The sequence below is a fragment of the Marmota marmota genome, unplaced genomic scaffold (assembly GCF_001458135.2).
Source record: "Marmota marmota marmota unplaced genomic scaffold, marMar, whole genome shotgun sequence".
In the NCBI taxonomy this organism is placed as follows: Eukaryota; Metazoa; Chordata; class Mammalia; order Rodentia; family Sciuridae; genus Marmota; species Marmota marmota.
Window position 1 is genome coordinate 1,083,181 of NW_025999913.1, and position 10,790 is coordinate 1,093,970.

General features: G+C 38.4%; 1 protein-coding gene across 1 annotated transcript in view; it reads right to left on the minus strand.

Moving 5' to 3' along the window:
• Eci2 (enoyl-CoA delta isomerase 2) overlaps nt 1–10,790 on the minus strand; it is a 39,521-nt gene that overhangs the window by 24,463 nt on the left and 4,268 nt on the right. Inside the window, exon 2 of the mRNA XM_048799710.1 lies at nt 2,972–2,979. The gene's annotated coding sequence lies outside the window, so the exon portion shown is untranslated. The remainder of the gene's footprint in view (nt 1–2,971; nt 2,980–10,790) is intronic.

Consider the following 10,790-nt stretch of genomic DNA (forward strand, 5'->3'; position numbering starts at 1 on the left):
CAGGCCGGGGAGGCGTGAATGGGCGCAGCGCGCGCTGTCCCCGGGCGCCCTAGCGCTCAGGAGAAGAGGACGTTGTCTACGGAACACCCGACCTTGCGAACGCTGCGACCGCCAGGGCACCCGGCGCCCTACTAGGGTTCAGTCCGAGTGTCCTGCGGAGACTGGCAAGGAGGGGCCACTTCCCCCTGTGGTCCAGCCGTGAGCTCTGATGGGCAGTCCCAGCCTTAGATACAGGCAGTGGGGGTCACAGTTGAGGGGTTAAAAATAACCTCGTTATTCACCCCCAAGCAGAAGAGATTTACAGACCTGGAATGTTGCCTGAGGATCAGGAATGGCCTCTGAAATATTTTAAATCAACATTTTCATGTCAAATCTGTGCCTATTTTTGAGTTCTGCCAAAGCTCTTACAAAGTATTTTCTTTGGGAAAGAATTTAAAAAAAAAAATCACGAATGCCCTTTAAATCTGGTGCTCAAGCTATGGGATCCAAGTAAGACTGGTGTTTGATTGTTTGTTTTTAAGATTTTTGTAGCTGACACGTGTGAACTACCGGCTGATTGCGATTTTTTTCAACAATCCTGAAAAGTAAAATGATATCGCTTTGTTGTGCTGATGTGGATATTGAGATCCAGAAGAATTAACTAGTTGAGGACTTGCCCAAAGACCTGAGGGTTGCAAGTGAGCAGAGTCCTATCTTTAACTTATGATTCCAGGTCGATGGCCCTATAGTTTCATCAGGCAGATGTGAGTAATAGTGTAAGTGGGGACAAGATTGGAAGCCAGGTAGAACAATCTGGGCTTATTCTAAACTTTCTTTCGGATTCGATAAAGTGGTAGTTGGTTGTTTGAGCTGAGTCTCTCAAAGATCCTGACTTATACCAGTCTGAAGTGACCCTGGTAGGTCAGGAAAATGCTCTCAGAAATTGCAGATACTGGGAGAGCTGCATCTCTTGTGGAAACATTGTAAAAGTCTCTTGCTGATAAGCATTTTGGAGTTAAAACTTTGCACTGTCTTAGTGAACTCTTCTCAGGCCTATTTTTACCATGTTTTCATATAGAAATGTAGGAAGTTAGCTTTTTGTCAAACTATAACTTAAAAAATAGAGTTCATCAAAGATTTATAAGATGGTAAAGAAAAATTTGAAAGATCTGTTTATATATTCAATGTAAAAAAGAACATTAGAATAGATTGCAAAATTAGATATAAACCTGATTAGTAGCCACAGATCAATAAAACCATAACCTGTGGAGCAGTTTTTTCCTTTTTGACACATCATTTGCACCTATGCCCACTGTCATTTACTAAAGCTTCATTTTATCTCAGTATTTGAGGGACGGGAGATGGTTGAGGTGATAAATATTCCTGGCAGAGGGTCACATTGGAACCACCTTTGGTCTACCAAACTCTTACCTGGAGTCCATGCTAAGCCATATTAACATGCTGCCGTGGCTGGGGTTAGTAGGGAGCAGTTCTCAGTGTAAAGGACCCATTTTGAGTTGGGTAGTGCTCCATGCTAAGGAGCTTGGATTCTGTGTTGAGAGCAGTGGAGAGCCACTGAAGATACAACTTGCATACCTGGCTACACAGTGTTCAGTACAACCATAGGCTCCCAGTACATTCTCAGAGTATATAATGCTTCTGGATATATGAATAAGAACTATAGGGGCTGAGGTTGTGGCTCAGTGGCAGAGTGCTCACCTAGCATGCATGAGGCACTGGGTTCAATCCTTAGCAACACATAAAAATAAAATAAAGATATATATATATATGTATATATATACATATATATTATATATATATACATATATATTATATATATATATATCTTTAGCAACACATAAAAATAAAATAAAGATATAAAGATATATATATGAACTACAGTAGCTCAGTCAAGACCTCATCCAAAACTCTAATCTCCATTCTGTTATATGTTAGGTTCTCCTGGCTTTTGTGAAGATCTTGGAGAAGGGAATGTATAGTTTGTTGGATCCTACCTTCTATTGTCTATAATTTACTCAGTTTGTGATATTTTATTATAGCAACATAAAATGGACTAAGACACACACTCATGATTCTCTGATCTTCCCCCATGACTGAAAATGTCATCATGGGTCCCCTTTGCCTTTTGAACAAAGACAAACGTCTTAGCCTGGCATATAAGGCCCCCAAGATTAGGCCCTTGCCTACCTGCCTAGTCGTCTCTCTTCAACCCCATGTGTGCACTTTCTATTTCAGATGAATCTGGGTAGCTCAGTTTCTGAGTCTCCACGTTGCCGTATTTTCTCAGTGTGTACACTAGCTGATCCAGGAAGTCTCTGAACCGCCCTCTGGCTACATTCTTTCCCTCTGAGATCCTACGGTCTTGCTACCCTATGTTAAGTTCCATTTCTTGTCTCTTGACAACACACTTGACATTGAAAGTTTCTGTCTAGCTTATGCCTCCACATGTGATGATAGCTTCTGGGCCAAGTGCTATGTTTCTATTAAGCTGTCAGAAAATGTTAACATGAGTGTTCTGGTATTTTGAAGTTTTTCTTTTTCAGTGAGTAGTAGCTGGAAGCAAAGAATTTGACAGGTTCCTGTGTTGAATTGAATAAGGAAAAGTGGGGTGCCAAGAAAAGTGTGATGTCTAATGCTATGAACTGCAGGAGGGGAGAATCTATTATAGCTTCTTCTATGAGTCATTAAATATTATCAGTACATATTCTTTGTTCTGCATCATAATTATTTCCTGGTTTAGTTTGATGACATTGCTGTTATGCTTTCTTTACAAAATAGTCTCTTTTTTTCTAAATAATTTTGATATCATCTTCCCACACAAATGTATATGTTTATGTCAGAGATTTAAAAAATAATATGCTAGAATTTTACTTATGAGTGTTCTTTCTTGTTTCCAATTATTATAATTCAGAAAAGAAAGATATTTCAGAAGTAAACATTTGGCTCATTTTTTATCACTTCTGCCTGATTCGCTTATACCTGTATAATTTGTTCATTCACCTAAGGCTCTTTTTGGGTATTGCAAAATCATTAATCCAACCTGGTACTCAAAGATTACTTTTCAATTACTTTTCTCTAAGAAGGAAATATTCCTCAGGTGTTCCCCTCTGAGAAAGATTGGAACTGATAGATATTTCTGGGTAAGAAATGACTATTTTTTCTAGACATTCCACTTTTTCCTGTTTACACCAAAGTTTAATTTATAGCCTGTCCAAATGCATAGATCAGCTAAAATAAAATCAGCCAAGGAGGGCCACAAAGAGAATCATAAGATATGTATTATATTCCAGTGTTATCCAATTTTTCATTCATTCAGGGACTGAGAAAGATGATAAAGTATGGCATCCGTGGTTGGTGGGAGCAGGTGACATCCTGGGTGACTAAGCAAAGGTGATCTAGCCTCCTCCCTGGTGTACTTGAAAGAAGAAAATTCTATTCAAATGTTGCCAGCTCAAGACTAAAATTTATTAAGAAGACACATTCATTCCTCATTATTCCCAAATTCTTTATTTACAAACTTGCCTACTTGCTAAAACATATTTATAATCTCAAAATCAATACAGGGTTTTCATGGTCATTCACAAACATGTCCAGAATGGTGGAAAATTTGACTTAGTGCAAGTACATGCTCACAGCTAAGGTCCTACCAGGTAATATACTGATTTCTTGTTTCAACTGCCAAGCTCTAAACAAATGTCTAACAAGCTCTAAACAAATTGTGGACTATTTAGCGCCACTTTTTTTTTTTTTTTCAAATTTATGTGCTTTCTGTCAGTGATTTTGATATGTAAGGTGGTCATCGATCTGGGCATGGTGGTGCACATTTGTAATCCCAGCTACTTAGGAGGCTGAGGCAGGAGCATCTCAAGTTCAAGGCCAGCCTAGGCAATTTAGTGAGACCCTGTCTCAAAATAAAAAATAAATAAATAAAAAATATTGAGGATGTAGCTTAGTGATAGAGCTCCCTTCATTTGATCTCCAGTATTAGGAAAAAAAAAAAAAGGTAGGGTCCCCAAGCACAAAGCCAAAGTGCTGTGTATCTAGTGTTCCTACCATGAGAAGGCTATGATGTGCCTTAGACATGATTTATAGTGCTGTTGGTGAGTTCATTGTTGAAAAATCAATAGCATATATTAATTAAGTTGACTTGAAATAGAAAACATACAGTATCACTATTATGATAAGGCAAGATCACATATTGATTGGTGGATTAAAATGTAACTGAAGACTCAAAGGAATCTAACCCTGTATTCCCACTAGGGTTATGGGTTCAGTACAGTTTGTCCCTTGACATCCATGGGGAATAGGTTCCAAGACCCCTCACTAATACCATGGATGCTCAAGCCCCTTATATAAAATGGCATAGTGTTTGCATATAACCCAAGAAACCCAAGAACATCCTCCTTTGTATTTTAAATCATCTCTAGATTGCTTATGATACCTAAGTTAATATCAATGCTATGTAAATAGTGATACTGTATTGTTTTCCCTTGTCATATGGCTATTTATTTATTTATCTTAAGAGGTTTTTTGATCTCACTTGGTTGAGTTTGCAGATGTACAACCCATAGATGTTCAGGGCTGACTGTGTACACGCCATGGGTGCGCAGGGTTCCCTGAATAATGACACATAACTATATATGAAGGTGACTTAGCTTGGGTTCTCCCAGAAGTAGAAAAAAATAAGAAAGGAATTTATTTGGAAAATGATCCCATATTCATGTGAGAGTGGGGAAGGAAGGAAAGTCAAGGAAAGCAGGAAATAAAGGGTGAATTATCAAGTCTGTAGACACCTGAAATTCAGTCCTGCTGGGGACCCTGAGGGCCACTGAGGACCAGGTGCTTCAGAGTTATGCTTGTGAGGGAGGAGGGAGGAAACCTGTTTCCAAGAATTGGGGGATTATTCATACATCTTTCTCCTAGTGATTTCTATTTCCTTATTCTAAGAACATTTTTGTACGAATTCAGTTGTCTTAAATTTCTTAAAGTGTGTTGTGTGGCCCACCCAGTTTGTGGTCAGTCTGGGTGAATATTTCCTGTGCCTTCAAAAAATGTATATTCTGTTTTCATTGGATGAATTTAAATAGCACTTCCTGGTATTCTGTCTTCTACTTTGGTGGATGTTGACGTCTCCAAGTGTAATTGTGAACATTTACTGTGAACAAATGTTCTTATTTCCCATTCAGTTCTATCAATTCTTGCTTCAGGTATTTGGAGCTCAGTTGTTAGGTAGACACACATTGATGGTTGTATGTGTTTTTGATGAATTGATCTTTTTTTTAAAAAAATATATTTTTTAGCTGTCAATGGACTTTTATTTTTATTTATATGTGGTGCTGAGAATCAAACCCAGGGTTCACAGGTGCTAGGCAAGCACTCTATCACTGAGCCACAACCCCAGCCTCCTAATTGATCTTTTTATCATTATGTACTGTTCCTTATTCCTTGATATGAATCTAATTAACTGAATCTTAGACAAAACAACTTTTGTATTGTTTGTATTGTTTATTATTTATTTATTTATTTATCTTTGCTTTTACTGCCTGCTCCCAGAATCAGAGATTGAACCCAGGGACACACACATGGTAGGTAAACACTGTCACTGAACTATATCCCCAGTCCTCTTTATTATTTACCTTGAGACAGGGTCTCCCTTAGTTGTCTAGGTTGTCCTTATACTTGGATCCTCTTGCCTCAGCTTCCTGATAACTGATATTTAAAGTGGGTTTCTTGTAGGTAGCATACAGTTTTGTTTCTTCCAAATCCAGTCTGACAGTCTTTGTTTTTAAAATGAGTTGAGTTAAAGTGGAGTCGTTGGTAGAAAATTTGCAGTAACAATCCAGCCAATGTATTACTTTATTACCAGGTGATTATTCTCTGGAACAACTCTTTACATCCTAAGCATCTGTGGAGTTTCATGGAGCAAAAATTTAGTGCCTTTTTCATACCTCCCAACATTTTAAACCAGATCATTGTTGCAGACAGTCCTTATAAATCTAATGACATAACTTACAGACTCCATAGGTTGCCAGGCCAGAAAGAATTAAAGTTTCAGAGGGATGCTATCAATCACAGGAAATTAAGAAAAATACTTTATTGACAAGATTGATCTACAGTACATGAACTGCCATGGTCACTGCCTTTATTTAGGAATAGGCAACACTTAACAAGGCTGGAAAGTTGATAGCATACATTCATTCATTCCTAACCATCTATTATATGCCAGGCAGTAGCAGAGGGCACTGTTGGAGTGGAGATGAGGCTTTCTGACAGAGGCCTGGGTACCTATGAGTGATGAGTTTGCTATGGAATGGCAAACTGTGGAATGTGCTCTTTCTGTTGGAACAAGAAGGGATGCTACAATATGTTTCCAGTGGAACCAGTTCCAGGAAGCTGCATGCTGGGGAGGCAGAGTCCTGAGTCTGTGTCTTTACAACATTGATACGAGTTCTGCGATTCTGAAGTTCCATCACTTAAGCTCAACGTCATAAACCACAACAGGCCACATGTATCATCCAAAGTCATCTTGGGGATAGGTAAAATTATTTTTGTTATGTTTACAAAATTGAAGCACAGAGAGTCTAAAGGGATTGCCCAGATCTCAGAGTTAGTAAGTAGCTCTCTCATCTGTGAGCTCAACTTATAGAAGCACAGTGTTGGGTTAATTTTTCACATGGGTGAACAGAGCTAAGAGCAAAGTTTATATGAAAACATGCAGACTTCCAGATAAGAAATCCTTTAATTCAGAAAATACAAACATAGTGTCAAAAAAAATCAAATCACTTATTCTTTTGATCCGAATGAAACTAATCAATGTTAAAATGAATGTGGGTAGATGAATTTGATAGTAATGGGTAAAGATTATAGAGATGTGATGGGAAATTTCTCAGAAAATGTATTTAAAGACCATCTGATATTCCTGTGTGGAGACTTTTTAAAATTTTTTAAAAGAAAAGCAGATGGAATGAATGGACTATAAATTATTATTCACTATATTTTTAATTGTAAAAAAATAACATAACATAAAATTATCCATCTTAATCATTGTTAACTGATATACCTAGCCTAGTTATCTCATTAGATCAGAAGCCAGCTTGTCACAAGTTATGAAGGATTCATTTCTGTTTTCTGTAAAAATATCAGGATGTCTGTATGGCCTGGCCATTAGTTGATGTTGTAAAGCTGATTGGAATGCCTGCCCGTGCCCTGAACTCACCCATGTCCGGTTTTCCCTGACCAGATAACAACCCTTTCCTAAACCTTAGTGACGCCTCATAAATTCTGGCCTTCCCTGGCCGGATAACGACCCTCTCTGAGTCTCTAAGATCTCCATAAATTCTGATGCCGGGGCCAGCAAAAATGTAAACTTGTGTTATGCTCCTCAGAGTGTTGTTATCTGTAACCCCCCTTTGTGTAACTTTTTGGGCTATAAAACTGGGCCACAAAGAAGCCTCGCCGCTGTCCTTGGCTCCCACAATTTTGATGGGCAAGGCAGCCCGGCCGGTCGAAATAATAAGCTTGCTTTAATTTGATTTTAATTGGAGTCAGTGGTCTTTTCTTGCGTCGTGGTCTAACATTAACTTTACAGGTCAGCAGTGGTAAGTATGTTCACACTTGTGCATTTGCAAAGCCAGGTGCTAGCCAAATCCTGTCTCATGGGCCTGCATATGCCTGCAGATGATATACTATCTACTTTCTTTGATAAGCTAAACTATATTGCAAATACCAGGTTGTTGGCTCAGTACTATGCACTATTTGTAGGACAAGCACCATTGATCTTTAAGAAATCCATAGAATAAAGAGAGCTCCAAATACCTTATGCATACAATCTCCAGAACTCTTCAGCTTTTGAAGCTAAAACTGTCACCATTAAATAGCCACTTTTCATTTCTCTCTTCCCCTATCACTGGCTACCATTATTCTATTTCTGTCTCTATGAATTTGAATACTCTAGGTATCTAGTGGTTTGGGTTCTTTTGGGTATGTATTCAATTGTTAATTGTTTTTAATCAAGTTTCTCCAAATACCTTCTGCTTTTCCAGAATATAAGCTATGTGTTTGTAATAAATGAGGAGAGTAAATTAATATCTGCAAATTTTCTGGAATGAATTTTTTTGTTGTTTGTTGGAGAATCTTTTCTTTCAACTTTCTAAAATTTTACTTCTAACCTGAAGTCAATAATTATAAGTATAATTACATTAAAACTACAGAATTAAATGAAATGTTGTGGGTTTCTGGTGTGTCCTTTTAGTTTAACTGAAACTCCATGTTTCATATTCGTCCATATAGTTTTCCAAGTTCAAATCGGCCACAAATGCACTTTGCATAGGGTGTGAACTATGGCCCAGAGAAGTAGCACTCAGGTTAATCCTCCAAAGGTGAATGTGAGTTTGGGAGCGATTGCAGTTTATTCATCTGGTGCTGATCTGCTTGTTTTCATGTTCCTTCCTGTTGGTGTAAGACTGGAAGACACAGATCACCAAAGAGATTTCCCACATTATTACAAAAGGCTGTGTGTTTATATAGGTCTAAGAGAGGTTGCAGGGCTGAGGTAGATCACAGGTCGCCCGTTTATTGGCAAGCTCTTCCATATGTCAGTTCCGGGGCCCAAGAAGTTAATTCTAATTGGGGCTAAGGCTTCCCACCAGCAGGGTTTGAACATTGGTGCCGCTGGAAGGTTTCGCGCCAGTGAAAGAAACAAAGAGGAGAAAGAGGGTCGTTAGACGCCATGCTGGGGTTTTTCTCTGGGGTGCTGCTGCCGTTATATGCTTACCCAACAGTTGGAAGAACTGCCAGTCCCAATTTTCCTCTCATTCCTGTCAGCTCTTCTCTTTCAGCTTCTTCAGCAACTAAGTCTTGTGAGCATGAAGTTTAGAGGTCCAGAGCACAGGCTTATCTCCTACGCATAATTTCAGAGCTCTCAGTCCAGGCTCAGCAGACGCTATTACCCTGGGCCTAAGGTGAGGCAGAACTTCATGGCAGATGGTCATGGTGGAGGGAAGCTTCTCAGTGCATGACTCACAGGAAGCAGGACTTCTTTCCTCTCCTCAAAAAGAGGATCAGGGTCAATACTAATACATTATCATATATGAATTGAAAAGGGTGACCCTGGCAGGTGTGGGCAGCCCCTGACTTTGCAAACTGAACTAGCTAGATTTTAGCCCCACATTTTCCATTTCATCCTTTCTCTTGGGCAATGAAGACTTGCACAACTATGCTTGTTCTGGGCATGCTGAGGCCCCAAGTGTCTTGTACACACAGAGACTCAATAAATATTTGGTAATAGAGCAAAGTGCATATCATTTGGCTCAGCAAACAAAGAGGAGCTCTTTGTGTAGGCAGACTTGAAAGAGTTGGCTATGTGGGCTGCCATCATGGACTGAAGTGGTCAGGGGTGGCCTCAGGCATGCGGGATATGTGAAGATTGTGGGACATGCTCTCTCTTCAGATGATATTTTATCTACTTTCTTTGATGAGCTAAAGCTACATTGCAAATAGCAGGTTGTTGGCTCAGTAGTATGTAATATATTGTAGGATGAGCACTATAGTAGGCACCATTGATCTCTAGGAAATCCATAGAATCTAGAGAGCTCCAAAGTTACCTGTGTCTGTTGAGAATTCTACTCTATCATAAATTTGAGTGAATAAAGACTCGGTATATTAGAATAAAGACTCTCTGGTAGAGAATTCTACTCAAACATCCCAGAGAGCATGCTCAGTTGACTATTTTTAAAAAGAAATAGTGGATAAAATACGAGATGATCCATGGGCTATTTCACCTTTTCTGTCATTAATGCTGGATATTAATAGGCAATAAATTCCCTCAACTCAAATAAAGTAATGGCAGATACAAGTAAGGCTATAAATCTTTTTAATGGAGCTGGGGAGAATTAGTTTAATTGTTGATTTGTAGGCTATGGGTTTCTTAAACTTTATACTCAGCTTAATTACCTACACCAGGATCAGCTTTTCATTTGCTGTTAAATATTTTTGAACTCCTATCAAGTACTAATTGCTGATTTTATTATCCACTTAAAATATTATACTGTGGGAAATGGGGTTGTGGCTCAGTAGTAGAGCACTCCCCTAGCACATGTGAGGTACTGGGTTTGATCCTCAGCACCACATAAAAATAAATAAATAAAATGAAGATATCATGTCCAACTACAACCAAAAAAAAGTATTAAAAATTTTTTAAAAATATATTGTGTTCTAGGTAACTTTATTCTTTTGAGTTGATTTTATGTTGAGATTTTGGACTGTTGAGTGCTCTAATCTAACCTTTTTTCCTATGAAACTTCACAGAGAGAAGCATTAGTTTCTTTGATAAATTACAGATGCTCAGAATTGGAGTTCATTCTTTTATGTCTTCAAGACATATTTAATTGAGCAGTTACCATGTGCCAGGCTTGTCCTAGGCACCAGAGAAATGGAGGCAAACCAGATCCCAAAAGTTCTGTGAAGGTGAAAATTAGCAGGCAGACAAATAAAATGATTATAGGTATTATATTATGTAGAAAATGGCTAGATCATTTGGGACCTTATAGATTCAGAGATTAGATTTTAGATTGTTATGTAGACTCTAGATTTTAAGAATAGAAGGAAGTTATTGGGACATTTTAAGTAGGAAGTTCATTGTACACTGGCCATCAACTTATCTCAGTCTGGTGAGAAAGAACGCATGTGTATGTTCTTAAGCCTGTCTAGTGGTCATGGATTCTTCATTTCCCATCTTGTAAAAATGAATTTATTTTACCAAATTCTGGCTCTACTTTTTTTTTTTTTTTTTT